This window comes from Papaver somniferum, chromosome 7, assembly GCF_003573695.1.
Source record: "Papaver somniferum cultivar HN1 chromosome 7, ASM357369v1, whole genome shotgun sequence".
Classification (NCBI taxonomy): domain Eukaryota; kingdom Viridiplantae; phylum Streptophyta; class Magnoliopsida; order Ranunculales; family Papaveraceae; genus Papaver; species Papaver somniferum.
The window spans coordinates 209139169-209160342 of NC_039364.1; the positions used below are offsets into that span (position 1 = coordinate 209139169).

General features: G+C 34.2%; 1 long non-coding RNA gene across 1 annotated transcript; it reads left to right on the forward strand.

Annotated features, from left to right (window-relative positions):
- Positions 1-2084: 2084 nt before the first annotated feature.
- LOC113297470 lies at positions 2085-4788 on the forward strand. The gene is made up of 3 exons (XR_003333497.1): positions 2085-2164; positions 2637-2751; positions 4513-4788. It is a non-coding gene; the product is annotated as an uncharacterized LOC113297470 (long non-coding RNA).
- Positions 4789-21174: the final 16386 nt, after the last annotated feature.

Sequence of the window (21174 nt, forward strand, 5' to 3'; positions counted from 1 at the left end):
CTACATTATCAAAAGATTTGGTTAGTAAAAGATTATTAATCAATTAGAGCTGTATAACCTCTTTTTTTTACATAAATGTACTTTCTTTGAGGCCCAAAGTTAAACTTTTTTTTATGTTTACTAATTTGCTTAGATACACTAAAAAGATCTCGAACTTCAATGTTAACATATCAAATAAACAAAAGATTAGGTTTTTCATATGTTATTACCTGCATTCTTTGTTTCTCTCTCTAGAGTTTAGACTTCACATCAAATTAGCTCGGTAGCGCTCCGACGGGAAATGGAGAAGGCTAATTGACAACGCCCCAACTATCAAGTGGAAGACCTTGAGCAGCAATCATTTTCGGTGTCTTGAACACATCTAAAGGGAGCAGTGACGATAGAAACAACCCCGCCTGACAATACCCTGACAACTACTGTCTCCCATGGCTCCATTCCTTGCCTCAAGAACTGCTACATAAAAATAAAGGTGATAAACCCTCAAGAACTGTCTCCCATGGCTCCATTTTCTTTGCTACTATCTTCATTTCCAATAATTGATATGCGCCAAGTTTCACAATCTTAAAAACTTAAAATTAATCTTAAAAACTTAAAATTAGAGATATTTGAGCGAGAGTTCAAAGAGTCATGCACAGTAATGTCATGACCGTTGAGATTATTAGTCCCACATTGTCTGGGCAATCCAAGATCCTGCGATTTATAATTCTTAGGGCCTCTCCACTCATAGCCAATTGGTTTTGAGTTGGATGCCCGTATTCTAACATGGTATCAGAGCAGGTTATTTGCGACGAGTCATTTGACCGCGCCTTTACTCCGCGTCACCCGATTTATTGTCCACGTGTTAGACCCAACGAGGCTACACGTGAGGGGGCGTGTTGAGATTATTAGTCCCACATTGTCTGAGCAATCCAAGATCCTGCGATTTATAATTCTTAGGGCCTCTCCACTCATAGCCAATTGGTTTTGAGTTGGATGCCCGTATTCTAACAATGACTCCTAATTCGAGAGAGTTTGTGTTCAAGAGGATAGGGTTTGCTATTCAAAAAGGACTTGCGGCACAGCTTGTTGCTCGCTTGCCTGCTATGTAATAATTAATTTTAAATCGCTTTTAAAATAACTTTTGTGTCTAAAAGAAAAAAAAAACAAAAAAAGAGATATTTAAAGCCCAAATATCAGGCTTTGCCTGCTGTTCTCATATTTGAAATTATGTATATATACCTGGTTTGTGCCTGCTGTCCTTCCTAAACAAACAAACCAAACAAATCGCACCTGCAAAATTTAACCAAACATACAATATTTATAACAAAATCATCAATTGGACCAAAACATACAAAGAATGAATAAGAAAGGGATCAATGAAGAATATGATTAGAATTTACCAAAAGGAATGGGATTTTGTTGTGTATCCGTTTCAATGAACCGTACCTGCAGAATAGATCAAAACAATACAATTTTTTTTATTAAGTTGAGAAAAATAAGCTATTAACAAAGAAGAAACGGGAGGGACAGAAGATAGAGAGGCAGGAGAAACTAAAAAATGGCTTAAGGGTTTAAAGTGTTTGATAATTGAAATTAAAAAATGAAATATGCAATTATCACTTGTTTGATATCTGTAATTATCACTCTATATACAAGAAATTCCAGTTACAGAAATCTGCAAGTATCAGGTTCATGTGGAAAAGAATGAAGATCGTCAAAGATGACGAGAAAGAAGACAATTAAGATTGCGGGGAAGCAAGTGACGGATATAGATTATAGCAATGTTACATTTGGGAAAGTTTCAAGTTTCACATTTGATTGTGATGAAATTTTGATTTTTCACGTTTAGTAATTATGGAAAAGTTTCAATTTTCACATTTGGTTGTCATGAAAATTTCATTTTTCACGCTTTGTAATCGTGAGAGTTTCCATTTCACATTTATCTCTCGTGAAATTATCATTTGTATGATCATATCGTATCTAAAGTGAAAGATCAATTTGTCATGCTCCTACATACTGTACTATCTGGTCTGTAAATACTTCGCAACCTTAATATGTCGTCCCTATGAACTTTTCCATCTTTTTCTTTTGCTACACTCAACATATCTTGATATATTCCATATCTTCTTTTCAAGCTGTAACTTATGGTGGCCTACTGGGTTAGATGCAACTTTGCATGAAACAAGTAGGTTGTTTGAATGATATGGGTCATACATTTTTTACACAGAGTATATTTAATTGGCGTGGGATAAGAACACATATCTACTGATTAGCTTCGATCCAAATGCAACTTCATATGAAATAGTTGATTTTGTTTCATTTGATCGGATATAGAGAAATAGTTGATTTTGTTTCATTTGATCATATATAGAGAAAGAAAGGAATAGAAAATGGAAAATATAAGATGATTTAATGAGAACAGAAAATCAGCTATACAAAGAAAAACCTTCAATAAAGCCTTCAATAATGCATCGATGAAAATCTCCACCAACTGATCTTTAATGTTTTTCCATCTTATCCATTACTTGTTATTGTCCTTTTAATCTGTTCTTTGGATTCTTTAATTCTTTTCTTTTTATCGACATTGTTGTTTTTATTTTTTTTCAATTTTGTTTGATTTTTGATGTTCTGCTAATGAAGAACTAATTGTTTTGCAGGAGTATTCCTTAAAGTCCTAAAGTGGTTTAACCAGTTGGTTATTTGGAGCTATCTTCCAAATCGGTCAATCAGTTTTGTTTATTAGCAAGTATTGCTAATCATCTCCCCAAGATGGTAAATTTCAGTATGTTGCAAGTCCTTTTTAGATCCAGGGTGATTTCTTTAGGATGGATTCTTGTTTTAGTCGTCATCATTCATTCTTTCCATACTGGAAAAATCAGTGTTCATGGAGATTCAAAAATTCAAACTCAGTTTTTGGCTCCTTCCTTAGTCAATTTCAGTTACCATAATTTCAGCTCTCCTAAATTCTGGCGCTTTCCTTTTCTAGATCTTTCTACCGAAAATTATCTCCCCTGAAAAATAGCTTATATTGAAACGATTTCCCCCAGTCACAGGGATATTCTTCCCTTTCTTATTAATCTTCATAACTACTCCAGTCTTCTTCCCCTGGTTAAAAGCAAACATTTTATCGAGTTTCACTCTATTCAAGAAATTCCTTATAGCATAAGAACCCTAGTTATCTTTGACAATATGAGTTCTAGTTCTCATTCCCAAGTCTCTAAGGTTGCTAATCAACTGAAAAAAACTTTCATAACCCATAAGGCTAGCCTTGAAAGAAGAGTAGTTGGATCTACTAAACTTATCTCTTGATTCCTTGGAGAGAAATTAAGACTTAAGATTTTTGGGTTACGGAAATAGGAATTAAACTCGGTTTTATGTGTGTTTACGATCTTTATTCTTGATTCGTTAATTTTTTTACTTCAATTTTTATAAAAATACTTCAGATCAAGATACATAATCATGTTTTAGGTTCATTTCATTAGTATATCTGATTTTTTAGTTTCATTTTGTTGGTATTTGGTTTGTTTTTAATTTGCTTTTGTGTATTAATCATCAGTACGTATATGATGTACTGGTGGTTTTTGATGAAAATAGTCCAGATCTAGTTATAAAATCAAGTTTTACGTTCGTTTCATTTGGAGATCTGATATTTTAGTTTCATTTTGTTGGCTTTTGGTTTTGTTTCTGTTTGGTTTTGTGTATTAACCATCAGTACGTATATGACGTACTGATTTTCTGTGTTTACTATGCATCTATATGTTTTTCTTGTGTATCAACCATCAGTACGTATATGACGTACTGTTTGTATGAATCTTAATCGTAATTATTCGATTTTTTTGATTAGATTATGACGTTTTTAGCTCATTTGAACTCTCAATTTGATTTTCTTGTTATTTTCGTTCTTTATTTTCTAAGAAAACCATGCTTGTTTATTGTTTCAGGGGTATTATCTAGCAGTACATATGTCGCATACTAATACAAACTACTTTTGATTCTGTTTTATTCTTAGTTTTATCACTTGTTGTTGTTTGATCCATAAGTACATATCTTCCATACTGAAATAATACTCTTCCGATTCTGTTTTTTTATAGATTCATTCCATGCAGTTGTTTTTTAGTTCATGAATCAGCAGTACATATGTGGCATACTGATACAAACTGCTTTTTGATTATGTTTTATTCTTAGTTTTATCACTTGTTGTTGTTTCGTCCATAAGTACATATATGCGATACTGAAATAAGACTCTCTCGATTTAATTATTTTTCTTCATGGTTGTTTTAGACAGTGAATTAACAGTACATATATTGAATACTGGAAAAGTTGCTCTTTGAATCTGTTTTATACATAGATTTTAGCCAGTTAATTCTTATGATTTTGTCAGAACATATATGGAATATCGAAATAAAACTGAATCATCGTTAGGTAGTATTAATCTTGATGTTGTCGTATTACTTGTATTGTTCATTTTTGTTCTGTTATTCATATATGGATTGTTGTTGTGTTTTAATTGTTACATTTTGGTCACATTTACAGGTTCAATATGTCTGATGTTAAGAGTGTTGGCGCTTTTTGGAGGAAGTGGTCCAATGGGAGTGGAGCACTAGAGAGATCCTGTTGTTTTTTTTAACCTGTAAGCAGTGTAGCAGATATGTACTCAAATTATGTAAGCAGTGTAGCAGATATGTACTCGAATTTCATAAACAGTGTAGCAGATATGTACTCGATATAATGAGCATGTAGACACACACGTTTGGTAGTCAGGGTATTGTGGTCATTTCCATGTTTTAATTAATTGTGGACCTTCAGATAAAAGAAAATTCTGGTTGGACCCTACTATAAATAACCTTATGGGCTTAGGACCAAGCAAGAAATTTTCCTATTGTATACAGGCTAGAGTCGCTAGACCGTTTTTTTTTTTGTTTTGTTTTTTTTTGTGTGCGTGCCAGAAAAGGAAGGTATATATTTTTGATTTTTGTTAAGGGTGTTCCTTTGTTAGGGGTATATAAAAATACTAATGATACTCCTTTATCTATATACCTTTGATCATATCTTTCTACCCCATCAAAAACATATGTTATGTATACCCCAAACATCCATTAATGTCTGTTTCGTCTGTATTGGAGCAGAGGAATCAACGTTTAACAACATCCATCATTACAAAAACCTCTTTCATTTTTGATTTTGATTTGTTAACTAATGCCTAATAAGTCCTCTCCTCTTTTGAATTAAAACCTAGATTCCCAAATCTACTTTTTGATAAATCAACATTTATTCTTATTATTATATACTGGACTCATTGGTAATCTGTAAGCCTATGACTCAAGAAAAATAAAATAAAGAGGACGTTCTATAATAGTTCTATCTGTAGTCTAGAATTGGACAATATGCTTCACTATCCTGATTTTGTAAACATGATTTTGGTGATTCCATATTGAGCCTGGTTTTTTTCTAAGTTCTTCCCAAATATTATGCCCAATTTATATATATAATTTTTAAATTTTTTGGAAAGAAAATTTTGGACTGATTCTCATAATTCACATATATAAGGAACTTTTTTTCATTCTGTTTCCGGTTTAGAAATTAGGGGTATGATTATAACAAAACTCAAATAATTTTAGAATTTTCATGCTAACTAAATTATAACTAACATAACTAATCAGAGGGGTACCATTAGTATTTTCTGGGGTATATAAAGGAACGCCTTTTGTTAGAGGGAGAGCAAAATACGATACGAGGAGAGCAAAAATCGTAGCTGACTCACTAACAAGGACTAATTTGGTGTAGTTTTCCAACTCGGACTATAATATCCTCAATATCCTCACTCGGCACTCGCCACATTAACTCTTCGCACATTTCGACCCTGACACAATAATCGTGTAAAATTAGTTTTCCAATTATTCTTTTAATCACGATCTGATGATAACGATGATGTTAAATACAAAAAAAAAGGGTGAATTAGAGGATGGGGATAAAAGAAAATATAGTGTAGATATGTTAGGAGGAGCTCGGTATACGCAGAGAAAGTACATCAAACTCGTGGAGAATGTGAAAAACAAAAGATGACAGTAAATGCAATTTCCTTTGAATGATTGCCATAGCGAGAATATTATAAAGAATTTCTTTGCAAATCAAGAGGTTATATCTCATAAACAATATTTTAAGAAGTAGTTTATAGTGCTAGCGCTACTGGTTCATGGACTTGCTTCAAGAGTGTAGGTCCGATGCCTAGTTAGCAATTCGGGATTCGGTAAATATACGGAACGACAAACGTACGAGTATTATACGGTTTTGTAAAATCCAGATTCGGTCCAAAATTCGGTCAACGGGACGTGATTCGTCAGTAATTCGGAACGGCATACGTACGTGTATAATTCGATTTATAAATGTGAGTTCGGTTCTGAAAATTCGGTATCTATATATAACAAATAATTTGTATTTATAAGGTCATAGACCAATTTTTATGCATATGTGTGAGTTATTTAAAGAAAAAATAAACTTAATATGATGATATTAATAATATATACAACATTAGTTATCCAAGAGGACGTCGTATGGTGGTTTAGATGCTTGGTTAGTGAGTTTGAGATCTCTCTCACCTTCACCTTCAAATCTCTTCAGTCGTTTTTGTTTCATAAAAATTACAACACGTCTAATATTCGGTCGTGTATGCTCGGAAGGCAGTAAAGCCCAAAAAATGGAGTCCTTGAAAAGTAAAAGCTAAAGAATTTATGGCGAATTAAGCGGACGTATCATTCGGAATACGTAAAATTCGTGAACAGTTCGCGAATAATCCGGGAATGTCACATAATACGCGACTTGGGTTCGAAGTTGCAAACGTACGCGAATAATACGTTAAAATTCGTGATACGGAAAAATTCGCGAATGATTCGCGAATCATTCGCGAACTTACTAACTAGGGTCCGATGACTCCGATCTATGGGGTGGGAACCTTTTCTGTCTCTCTTTTTAATCGAGTCATCTTACTATATTATATATGATATCAATCTGGTGAGATCAAATCACGATAGTTGGAATTTGGATGTTCTCATAGAAAAATAATAATCAAGCAGTAAAATATTTAAGGTTCATAAATTTCCTCTTGAAAGAGGAGAACGACATGTTTGGAAACCAACTTACCGAGTGGGGAGGGGTGTTTTAGTCCGAGTGGGAAAAAGGTAAAAAATCTGTTTAAATCACTGAGTTGACTACGATTTTTGCTCTCCTCAGATCATGTTTTGCTCTCCCTTTAACAAAAATTATATTTTTTTTAACGTACGCCTGGGTTGCACAAACGCGGAAGCGTAGATGCGGACACGACACGACGCGGACGTGGACACTACAAAAATCTCAAAAAACTAGGACGCGCACACGTATATACATATTTTATTTATATTTTATTTATGTATACAATCATGTATTTATACATCAAAGTTAAGTATTCTGATCCTAAAAATTAGAAAATGATGCTACATGTGTATAAGTTTCATAAGAAAAGAAGAGATCGTTTGTTTATACACACCGAAGGTCAAGCAATCAATCATTATTAAACACATGGCACAATCAAAATACATTCTTAGAACAACACATGCCCAACCAAGGGTATACGTGATATCATTTCCAATTACAAAACCTTAATAGAGACCTAAATGATTGATCTAAATGTTCGCATTTCTTCATTTAGTTAATAATAGTAAAAATAATGGAAGAAATTTAAATGGAAATGGAAAAAAAAAACGATGCAAACCCGAGTCATAAGTGCGTCCAAATTAGACGCGCATATTGATGCGTCAGACACGCGTCGTGTCAGCGTCTAACGCGCGTCTCGTGTCCGACATGCTCGGACGTGGACACGGCTAAAAAAATGCAGCATCCGTGTAACCCAGACGTGCGCATTACAACCCCAGGACTGTCAACATCTATGTAAGAAAGGCCCAACAAAACAAATGATATAAAAAAAACCCCAAAATACCCGAACTGTCTAAGCTACCCCTTGTTTTTTCCAGCCCAAAACTAACAGAACAAGTTTCCCTACTCATTTCATTGATTCCATCGTTATCTTCTTCTAGTTCTCTTTCTTAGTCTCTGAAACATAAGAAAAAACCAGATATGTCTTCATCCGTAGCGAAAATCATCCTCCGATTTTCGATTTTCCCTTCTTCTCTTCTTCAATGCTTACTTACTTTAACCAATGAAACCAATTCTGACCTAAATCGTCTCAATTTTCTGACCTAAATCCTGAAAATGGTGAAGAAGCAAACTCAACAGGAGAAAAAGAGAGATGAAAAGTTAAAGAAAGCAGTGAAAAAACTCCAAAAGGTAAGAATCGTACCAACTCTGTGGTGATGGTGTTAATTTTTTTGGTTTTTTTTGATGAAATAAACATGACAGTAGCCATTAATTAGGTTGATGCTTCATTTTTTTCAATTGAATGTGAAACAAAGATTATTGGGTTTAATCTTTCTTGATTTTTTGGGTTTTCTGTTAGGTTTAGGTTTAATATGGTAAACTGATCTGTGTCACTCCATTAATTAGGCTTAGGTTTCATTTTTTTCAACTGAATGTGAAGCCGTTCAATCTTAAAAAATTCTGTTGGTGTGTTCTATTTCTTGTTTTTCTGATGAAATCATATTTGCTTTCATCATTTCCACTTGTGATTTATATATGCTTAACCATTTTCTGTTGGTGTGTTATATTGTCTTCAATTTTTTTGATGAAACCATGTTTGGTTTCACCATCTCCACTTATGGTTACATATTTCTGTTGCGTGTGTTTTCTATTGGGTGTGTTTACTTGATGTTTGCTTGATGTAACCAGATTTGGTTCCACCATTTTCAGTTATGGTTTCATCAGTTTTCAGTTATGGTTTCATCATTTTATTGGTGCTTATGGTTTACTTTTGGTTTCACAACAGCGAAAAAAAGAGAAATAGAGCCATATAGATGCTCGTTGCATCATTTGTGCGCGAAAACATCTGCAATAAAGACTTCGATACAAAAGAAGGGAAAAAATATGCAAGCTATTTTTTCATCTACATTTTGGCGCTTTTTCGAACTTTTCTATGAAAATCTATTGAAAGAAGACGAGTTAAAGAAAAAGACGAAAGCCGTCAAGATGATCAACAAGAAAATGTGCAGAATGTGAGACCAAAGCTGGCCTGTAAGATCCTCCTTGACAAAAGAGAATAATACTCGCATGTCGTGCCTAAAATACAGTTCTTTTGGCGGATTCAATTTTTTTTAAAGTTTAAACTACTTGTAAAATGGTTATTGACCGATTGTAAAGTTGACAAATTACGGATTCTGTAAAAAAAGATTTAATTAATTTCAGTTTGTAGTCCCTTAAAGCTTATGTGTACATAATATGATGTCAATTTTGTTGGGAACATTGGTTGTCACTAAAAAAAACCGGAACAATTTTTCACTAATTCAGTATGTTGTAACACTTGATAAGCATGTAAGCAGATCTTCAAAATTCATAAATGGTGTATCATATATCTGCGGCACCAAGAAAACACCATTTAGTAATTTTACTTTAGAAAACAGTAGACAACATTATCTTTTATGTTGTCAAGATGCGAAAGAAAAATAGTAGTAAAAAATGATGAAACCAAAAAGGGTTGCAGCAAAAATATGACAAAACCAAAAAGGGTTCCAGCAAAAATATGATGATATTTTGGTTCCAACATATAGTAAAAGCCCGCACGCTCTGCCAAACTTAATCTAAAAATGAAGCAAACATGACACACCTGCAACAAATTAACATGTTTAACTGTAGAAAGAATAGAAAAGAGAATAAATGAAAAATAACTCGAAAACAAACATCAAAATGAAATCTGAAAAGTAGATGAAATACATATTATATGTGGTCTAAACTAAATCGAAACTGAAATTCGAAGAATTGTCATCGAAATGGCTTCACATCTATCGAGCATGGCATGTCCTTCGGTTATGGGTAGTCAAAACATGGCAGCTACCACAAGTTTTCATCTTCTTTTTGGGAAGTGAACATGTATTAAAAATTCTCTTCTTCTTACTTGGAAGACCTGGTTGTGGCAAAGTATCGGGACTAATAAAAAGGGATTTTTGGAAACACTATAACTTGCCTTTCAACCATGGGAACTAGATTAGTTGCTCTTGAATATTCTTCTTGGTAGAAGTTCACTGTAAAGTAATATTCAACATGATTATATGAATCTTCTCCTTTCAACATGATACAATGGATAGCATAAGCTAAAGGATAAATTTATGCAACATGACACAAAAAGAACATGATGAAAAGGCTTTAGCATAAAATACGATGAAACTAATAGAGAAAAAATGTTACAACAAAACCAAGAAAAAAATTGACCAACAGGAAAAAAGGTTTCACCAAAAAAAATGATGAAACCAACAAAAAAAAATGATGAAAACCAAACACAAATTAAATAACTAATTTTCACAAGATTTCTCAATACCCGATTAGTCAATTTGATTTCTCAAAAAAACTAACAATCGAATAATACTGAAATTCTAACCTAAAATGAAAGATCGAGAAAAGATAAACCTAACAAGACGATAATTAAAATTAAAATTAACCAAAATTGATATTTTGGGATGAAGATATTCAATTACAACGATGATGAATTGGCGTAGGAATTATTACTTACAGGTATCCTGATTAATAATCCGTCGAATTGTTATTGCTTCACTGACGATCATCACATCGTCATCCAATATCAACTTTTTAATATTATATTTCAGACAATTTCAAACCCTAGGTTCTACACAACAACTAAAATGAAGAAGGAAAATGATGTGTGCTAGGCTCAGAAACCTACAATAAATACTGCAAGTGCACAACGTCTAACTAATAGACAATGGCAAGTACGGGTCATTCCCACGAGGAGTGTGAAATACTTCTACTAACTAATACCAAGAATCAACAAATCAATAAGGTGATGTTTAACGATTTTTCAGGAATTCGGGACAAAATGAAATAATAAATAATTGTTAACAATAAACGGAATGAGAGCGGGTTATTAGGATTTTCGGTTTCCACCAAATAACTATGCAAACTCTACTAATATTTAAAAATATATTCCATGCTTTTATTTTCAAATACTGTTTCTCCGCTATAGTTTTCTTCGCTTCATGGTTAGTGATTCTAAAGCATTACCTATCAATCCTTGCATACCACGTCTAGGGATTTAACCGAAGCACGAAATATCAATTCAAAAGCATAAATAATCAAGAAAATCACATAAACGATTAAACACCAAGCTTTGTGAAGAAAAACTATTAATCAATCAAATCATTATTAAGCATATATCAATGTAGAGTTTTCACAATTAATTGATTTCTACCTAAACCCTAACATGACTCTAGCTAGACATGGCTTTCTCAAAAGCCATAAACATATTAAAATCAAACTCTAGCTAATGAAAAATGAAGAATCGAAAACAAAACTTCAAAACCCTTCTCTCCTTGCGGAACTATGGCTGGGGGGCCTCTTTCAAATAGTCGACACACCTTCTTATACACCTTCCTCTCCTTTATTTCATTAATCAAAGTATCAAAATAAATTATTCTATGAAATATCTTGCATGCAAGTTGATGTCGTCATCAGTATGTTTCCCAAAATAATGTTGCCACCTCGTTCTTCCAATGAAATAATAAACTCTCCTTATTTCCAAAATCTCCCAGATCAAGCAAGAGTTATTTTATTTCCAAAATAATCTCACGTGTAAATATTCCTCAATTAATTCTTCACATGAAAAATAAATTATCTTTCCCGGTGGAATATATTTATAATAAAGTAAGAAAGATAAATACTTCTCATTTTCAGTTTGCATGTGCCAACCCCACTTTGATTTCAATTCCTTTGATGCGTTTGTGCCTCGCCTATGAAACAATTCTATGTTGTTGATATATATGGAGATACCAGGCCAGCTACATTTTGTCATTTGTTTTCATTGTGGTTGTTGATATATGGAAATACTAGGCCAACCCCATTTCATCATTGTGGTTGTTGATACATGGTAATACCAGGCCAACCATTTTGGTTGCTGATATATGGAAAGACCAGGCCAACCCTGTTTCATCATTGTGGTTGCTGATACATGGAAATACCAGGCCAACCCATTTCATCATTGTGGTTGCTAATATATGGAAATACCAGGACAACCCGGCTGCTGATACATGGGAATACCAGGCCAGCATAATAAGTGTTGTTGATATATATAAATACCAGGCCAGCATAATAAGTGCTGATGATATATAGAAATACCAGGCCACCATATTTGATCATTGTGGTTGCTGATACATGGAAGTACCAGGCCAACCACATTTTGGCATTTTCGTCGAAAACACCATTATGTCTCACATTTTTCTGTTTATTCACTGGATGATCGAATTCACTTGTACTTTCTACAAAAGCACTAAAATAGTATTAGTAACTAAAATATTGTATCCCATCTAATATAAATATGGGTATAAAATGTAGCATTTACATGCTTATCAACACCAACACACTTGTATTTTGCTAGTCCTCGAGCAAAACAGAGACATTATACAATTGATTTATTATTTTTTTAATTTTTTTATTCCTAAGAAAAGTGAAAACCTGCAAAAATATGGATAATTACCCACTCCCCCACACTTAATCATTACATTTTCCTCAATTTAATTGAATCATACAACGAAAAAATTAAGATGGGAAATGCAAATATAAACAATAGAGTAAAGGGAACAAATCTGATGGGTTGACTCCCATGAAGCGAAATGTATTTGTTTCCCTCTTTGCCAGTAGCACGTTCTCAAACAATGTGGAGTTGGTACCCCAAGGTAAGCTGCGAATCATATATATAAAGCCTGAAGAGTTGGGGATCAACCCAACTAATATGATTAGTCATAAACATGAACCTGCGGTAAGAAATATTAGTATCCAGAGAGATAAAACTGAATTCAATCTTATTTAAAACATAATTCGAACCTTGAATATGAAGTAAATCAGGTTCGCGGATAATTAATAAAGATTGTTTAAAGAATTGAACAGTTTTTGTACTCCCTAAATAAGGTTCTAAGTCAGCGGAAATAACTTCCACGACTGATATTGGTTCAACTTCAGCTAAGTCGGGCACACAAACATATATTGGTTCAAATTCACTCGCCGAACAAGGCCTCATTGGAGTAATAGTATCTTGACTCATAGACCCATTATTATCTAAAAGGGTTTCATTATCAATATCATCAAGACAAAAAAAATCAGAACTTAATGGATTATGGGTCAAGGTCGGACCATTCTCGACTGATGGAACTAGTCGAGACTTCGGGCTTCCATTTGTTAGTGTCTAGCAGTGGTGTGGAGTCTAATAAGGCATTGACTTCAAAAATAACACTATCATCATCAAAACCATACCCAAAATGAGCTAAGCAAACCTCTAGTGGATTTTCCAAGTGGTCCTTGCAAAAGCTTTGCGAGTGTATCTTTTCGCCTGTAGTACTTCAGACTAAGGTACTTGGAAAATATTCAAACGAACTGCGTAAAAAGAACTAAAAGAAATCTAAAAGAAAAAGAAAAAGAAATTATATACAAAAATAAAATAAAATAAGCTATATACAAAAATTGATATCAATCAGAGTGTATTATGCAACCACTCCCCGGCAGCGGCACCAAAAACTTGGTAGGCTCAGAAACCTACGATAAATACTGCAAGTGCACGATGTCTAACTAGTAGACAATGGCAACTACAGGTCGTTCCCACGAGAAGTGTGAAATACTTCTACTAACTAATACCAAGGATCAACAAATCAATAAGGTGATGTTTAACGATTTTTCAGGAATTCGGGACAAAATGAAATAATAAATAATTGTTAACAATAAACGGAATGAGAGCGGGTTATTAGGATTTTCGGTTTCCACCAAATAACTATGCAAACTCTACTAATCTTTAAAAATATATTCCATGCTTTTATTTTCAAATATTGTTTCTCCGCTATAGTTTTCTTCGCTTCATGGTTAGTGATTCTAAAGCATTACCTATCAATCCTTGCATACCACGTCTAGGGATTTAACCGAAGCACTAAATATCAATTCAAAAGCATAAATAATCAAGAAAATCACATAAACGATTAAACACCAAGCTTTGTGAAGAAAAACTATTAATCAATCAAATCATTATTAAGCATATATCAATGTAGAGTTTTCACAATTAATTGATTTCTACCTAAACCCTAACATGACTCTAGCTAGACATGGCTTTCTCAAAAGCCATAAACATATTAAAATCAAACTCTAGCTAATGAAAAATGAAGAATCGAAAACAAAACTTCAAAACCCTTCTCTCCTTGCGGAACTATGGCTGGGGGCCTCTTTCAAATAGTCGACACACCTTCTTATACACCTTCCTCTCCTTTATTTCATTAATCAAAGTATCAAAATAAATTATTCTATGAAATATCTTGCATGCAAGTTGATGTCGTCATCAGTATGTTTCCCAAAATAATGTTGCCACCTCGTTCTTCCAATGAAATAATAAACTCTCCTTATATCCAAAATCTCCCAGATCAAGCAAGAGTTATTTTATTTCCAAAATAATCTCACGTGTAAATATTCCTCAATTAATTCTTCACATGAAAAATAAATTATCTTTCCTGGTGGAATATATTTATAATAAAGTAAGAAAGATAAATACTTCTCATTTTCAGTTTGCATGTGCCAACCCCACTTTGATTTCAATTCCTTTGATGCGTTTGTGCCTCGCCTATGAAACAATTCTATGCTACTGATATATATGGAGATACCAGGCCAGCTAAATTTTGCCATTTTTTTTCATTGTGGTTGCTGATATATGGAAATACTAGGCCAACCCCATTTCATCATTGTGGTTGTTGATACATGGTAATACCAGGCCAACCATTTTGGTTGCTGATATATGGAAATACCAGGCCAACCCCGTTTCATCATTGTGGTTGCTGATACATGGAAATACCAGGCCAACCCATTTCATCATTGTGGTTGCTGATATATGGAAATACCAGGCCAACCCGGCTGCTGATACATGGGAATACCAGGCCAGCATAATAAGTGCTGCTGATATATAGAAATACCAGGCCAGCATAATAAGTGCTGCTGATATATAGAAATACCAGGCCAATATATTTGATCATTGTGGTTGCTGATACATGGAAGTACCAGGCCAACCACATTTTGGCATTTTCGTCGCAAACACCATTATGTCTCACATTTTGCTATTTATTCACTGGATGATCGAGTTCACTTGTACTTTCTACAAAAGCACTAAAATAGTATTAGTAACTAAAATATTGTATCCCATCTAATATAAATATGGGTATAAAATGTAGCATTTACATGCTTATCAATGTGCTGGTGGCGGTGGGGTAGAAGAGAAGGTAACGGTGTTGGTGGAGGATCAGGAAATGATCGACTCGTTTTGGTGGTGGTGCAGGAGTAGGAGGAGGAGGTGTTGTTGATTGTAAAGGGAGAGGAGAAAATACGATACAAATAAAGGAGAAATGTAGTATGGGAGGGCAGTTATGGATTTTTTAATAATGAATATGATCTAATTTAAATTTTATTTAAAATATGAGGCTTTTGTATTATTTTTATTGGAAATGGAGTTTGTATAGATCCCAACATGTGATAGGAGTTTTTGTAACTCAAAGAGTATCGCCTTGGTTTTTTAGAGCTTAATATGTTTTTTTCAGAACTAGTAGTAAAAAGGTGACCAAAATTGGGGTACAAAAACTCCGTTCAAATGTTTGGATCCATTAAAACTCCATATTAAATAAAATTTATACAAAAACCCCAAATTTTTAAAAATTGATACAAAAACCCCAAACAATATTGTTTTCATCAAATTCTATGATGAAACTAAAATTGGCTTCATCAATTTGTATGATGAAATCAAATTTGGTTTCAACTTATTTTTGCCTATTTTTTATCACGAAACCAAAGATTTTAATGATGAAACCAAATTTTTGGTGGTACTGTTCCTGGTTAGTGGTGGTGTTGGTTGGTGGTGGTGCTTTTTATGGTGATGGTAGTGAAAAAGCGGGGGTCTAACAACACCACCCAATATTTCGCTTAGCAATCTGTATGGACTAACTCCGAAATACTTTGCTAGAGAATCAACTAGACAGTCAGACTCAATCTAGATAAAAGTATCTCAAGGAGTTAATATCTCTCTCTTGATTTGATTTTTACTCAAGCTCAAATCAATAGCGTGTCTTTATCAAATACAAGGAATAACTTAGACGGTACCAAAGACCAATGTCCAAGGATCAATCAAGATCAATCAACAACCAAAGGTTGGATTTCCGATTGATGATAACGAACGCACAACCTGTATCATTTCAATTATATAAAATATAATGCGGAAGAGAAATAATACAAACACCAGAAATTTTGTTAAAGAGGAAACTGCAAATGCAGAAAAACCCCGGGACCTAGTCCAGATTGAATACACACTGTATTAAGCCTCTACAGACACTAGCCTACTCCAAGCTAACTTCGGACTGGACTATAGTTGAACACCAATCAGTCTCCTACCGATCCAAGGTACAGTTGTACTCCTACGCCTCTGATACCAGAAGGATACTGCGCACTTGATTCCCTTAGTTGATCTCACCCACAACCAAGAGTTGCTGCAACCAAAAATCGCAGACTTGATAATAAACAAATCTGTCTCACACAGAAAAGTCTATCAAAGGATAAATTTATCTCCCACAGATAAACCCTAGGTTTTGTTCCGTCTTAAGATATGAAATCAAGGTGAACAGGAACCAATTGATAATCCAGTCTTATATTCCCGAAGAACAGCCTAGATTAATCAATCACCTCTCTATAATCCTTCCTGACTACACAGACGGTTTGTCGAGGAATCACAAACAGTGAGGCGAAGATGTTTGTGACTTCTTTATCTTGCCTATCGGAGAACTCTCACGATCTCAAGCCAATCAAAGATTGTACTCGTACGATAAAAGATGCAAGATCAGATCACACAACTACGATAAAAGTAGTATCGGTCTGGCTTCACAATTCCAATGAAGTCTTTAAGTCGTTAACCTGGTTTTAGAGAAGAAAACCAAAGGTTAAAGGAGAATCGACTCTAGCGAGCGCACTAGTATCACACAGACGTGTGGGGATTAGCTTTGCACAATGATAGATGTCTCCTTTATATAGTCTTCAAATCAGGGTTTTGCCTTAGTTACAAAGCAATCCATATTCACCGTTAAATGAAAACCTGATTTAGATTCAAGCTAATATTTCTCAACCGTTATATCGAAAACTTAGCTTGTCACACACACTTGGGTAAACGTTTACTGGGTTTGTGAAAACCATGCCCAAACGTGTACGTGTATGTTGGTTTAACATAGTAACCCAAAAGGTTAACCATATGATAATTTCATATTAACCTTGTTCTTCTTTACCATAGCTAGTTCAATTGACTCAAATGAACTAGTTAAAGAGTTGTTCAATTGCTATGAGATCTTATGTAATTACACAAGACACAATTGAAACAAAGATGATTCGATTCGATTGAATCGGCTCATGAACTTTATAGCCACGGTTTGCATAAAGCATTCATTAGTAATTTAAGTTTCATGTTCAGAGAACATCTTTAGATCATAACCTCTTAAGCTCACAAACAAGTTCGCGGACTTAAGACAACCGGTGGAGTTTTGCAAACTCAGCAGAAAATCTCGGCAAAGAGACTTTCGCCAGTTCGCGGACTGAGTTCGCGGACTTACGCGCAAACGAGTTTTTGGAAAATCCCAGCAGAAATTCTCGGTACAAGAACTTCCGTCAGTTCGCGAACTGGGTTCGCGGACTTGGCAAAGACAATTCCTCCGGTTTCTCTCAATCAACAAAGTTCGAAAACTTCGGATTAAGGAATACATGGTTACGTAATCTAAACTCTCATTCCAATCATTGAGACATTCTCAGAGGACGTTATGTAGCCGTTATTCACAGACCGTTTCGCGTCAGAGAAATTCTCAAAGTAATTGAAACTTTTCATGACTTTCGTCACTAGGTGAAGATAAACTTGATCAAAGCGAAACGATTTACGAACACATGATTTCGAGATATAGATAGGCGAGATATACTCGGATAGAAATATCAAATGTGTATGATCTAGTCTATATAACATACGACTTTTGTCTCATAATAAGTGGGAGATAGAAGAGATAGACTTTTTGAGTGATAGATAAGTTCAAGTCTCCACATACCATTTTGTTGATGAAGTTCCACGGTTCCTTGAGTAGATCTTCGTCGTTGTATGATGAATCGCCATGAAGTCCTTGAGCTCAACTACACTATTCTATCCTAGTCCGAGACTTAGCTATGTTGGCTAGAAATCAAGACTTATAGTTTTGATCACTAATATTAACAAACATGCTTGAGATATCAACGCATGCGAGGTCGATCGATCTATGCTCTAACAATCTCCCCCTTTGTCAATTTTAGTGACAAAATTATTAATACATATGGAATACAAAAAAGATAAACTTTAGTGGATCCTATTCCATAGTATAATCTTCAACATTCCCTGAAATCTTCGTCCTTCCAAGTACTTCAATGATACCAAAGGTTGTAAGTTTAGCATCACCATTGTTGAAGATCCGAAGCTATAACAATGAGAGAAATCGAGATTCTCGATCATTATTATATAGTGTCATAGTATTATTATGTAACATCAAAGTCCAATTGTATCATGACTTTAACAATAACACTATGGTGATATATATCAATACCCCTTAGTAAATACTCCATCTCGATCATGGAAACGACTCCCCCTTACACAATGATCCAAAAACCATATGTATTTGTAGTATGAACTACAATATTTCTCCCCCTTTTTGTCAATAAAATTGGCAAAGGTACAAGAACGGGATCATAATGATATTTCCACAAGAGACATTTCATAGACTAAAAGAAAAACACATACCAACTTAATTTAGATGCAATCATAAAGCCGAAGCTAAATGCATTCATCAAGGAGTTTTAAGATACAAGATAACCCGTATAAAATTCCACAGCCGCACACCCCGCAAGATATTACCATTAAGCACAAGTTCAAAAGAACTCTCCCCCATTTGATGTCATTCCCGAAAGAACAACAAGAGCGACCTTAATTTCGAAAGAAAAGAAGGATTTTTAACGGACACCAAAAACCATAGAAATGATTTTCTATATCCAAAACTCAACCAAATTAATCGCAAGAAAACTCATGATTAATTTAATTGGAATACGCAACTAAATCAAACCACAAAAGTGACCAATTTAATTGAAGGTGCTCAACATAAGTAAACTTACGGAGCTACGACTAAGATAATCATTCGGAGACGACTAACTTAATCGTTCACATACTCAACATAAGGAAAAACCTTACGGAATATACGACTACATTAACCAATAGAACATGATTTGTATAGCCGTTCATATACTCAACACAAGAACTTGTGGAATATATGAAAACTCACCTAGACTAATTACAAGAGAACTTATAATTAATGTAATTGGAATACAAACAACCAAACTAATCACAAAAGTAATCAATTTAATTGTCAAAGGATTTGCTCGACAAAAGAAGACTTTCGTAGAAAATAACTAAATAACCAACCAAGATGATTAATTTAGTTCATAATGCTCAACATATAGCATCTTATGGAACAACCAACAAAGCCAATAAGAATAATCTACTTAGTTGTATCGTGCTCAACATAAGACACACAATGGATCCTTCACGGTAAAACATAGCAAAATGGATAAATGTAGATCAATACCGTGGATAACATACAAGGATCTATTCTATTTTACATCATAACGACATAATAGACTTTATTCTTGTCAAACAAAAGATTTTATCCTATTTTCCATCAAATACATGACTGCATAGGAATAACTTTTGTAATTGTCAAAAGTCCATTCGTCCTTTCATCAATACGAATATTAATTCATGAACGACTTTACTTTTGACACAATATGGGACCTTCAAGTTCACGGACGCAAACAATACATATCCCATAAAAATATTGCAATACTTCAAAACCGATTAATACTGCAATAATATCATCCTCCAAATATTTTTAGAATTTAAAAACCAATAAACCTAAATAAACATAAGAAGATGAAAACAAAAATAGCTATGTGCAGTCATAATCATCGCTATTCAAAGCACTAGTTATTCTTCCAACTAATTCAAAAAGAAGACATACTAGGCAACCAACTAGACCCAAGATCAGACGAAAAACTAAATCCTGTCTGCAACCAGGGATTGAACAAGAACGAGTTCCTCAGTTTCCTTCCTTAGTTCGTCTTTTAGGTAGTCTAGATTCCGTGTTGCGATACCAAGTTTTTCGCGTATGACCTTAAAGTCTCCAAGAAGATTTCCTACCAGTTGTGAAGAAATCTGAACTGGCAGTTTGTCTTCGTTTTCATGATCAAGAGCATGAAAGCATGAGATATCAATAGGACATAGCTCAACATCATCAACCTTGTTGCTTCCGTCCATTGTGCACCAAAATTTTTTTTAGAGAATCTTTTTGCACCTCTGGAACACATTATATAAATAAGGAATTCCATCAAACCCTAGGAAGCATGACGTTCGTGAGGGTTGGTGCGTGTACTAGAGAAACGGGCCTATGAAAGACCAGGAAGCCCAAAGAAAAGTAAAAGAAATAGATGTTGAGGAGCAAAAGGAATAAAGTAACATCGAATGCAGTACAATCTTGACAGCTTTCTCAAGACGAAAAATCCTGAGAATCAAGAGCATCCCTTTTTAACAGGATAAAAATTAAAAAGAGATGCAACATGAACATGTCAGGGTGTAATAAGATGAGCATCTTTCTCATAATTGTTTACTTCTTCTTTTTCTTTTTCATCGGTATTTAACAAACTACCTGGTTTAGTTGAAGAAGTATTGTCAAGAGACGATTTAAAAGTACCTGGGTTAACAACATTCCATGTTTTCTTGATATTCCGTCTTAGTCTGTTTATGTGAATCTTCAAATCAGAGACTCGATTGTTGACATGTAAGAAATTTGAATTGGATTCAAAGTCCTTTTTGAGAAAATTAGAGGAACTTAACTCGCTTTTCTTTCTTCTGTTCCTTTTTCTCCTTTCAGACTGATTCACAACACCTGTCACACTCTTGCTGTTTTTCCTTCCGCCATTATAGGCATCCTTCGGTTT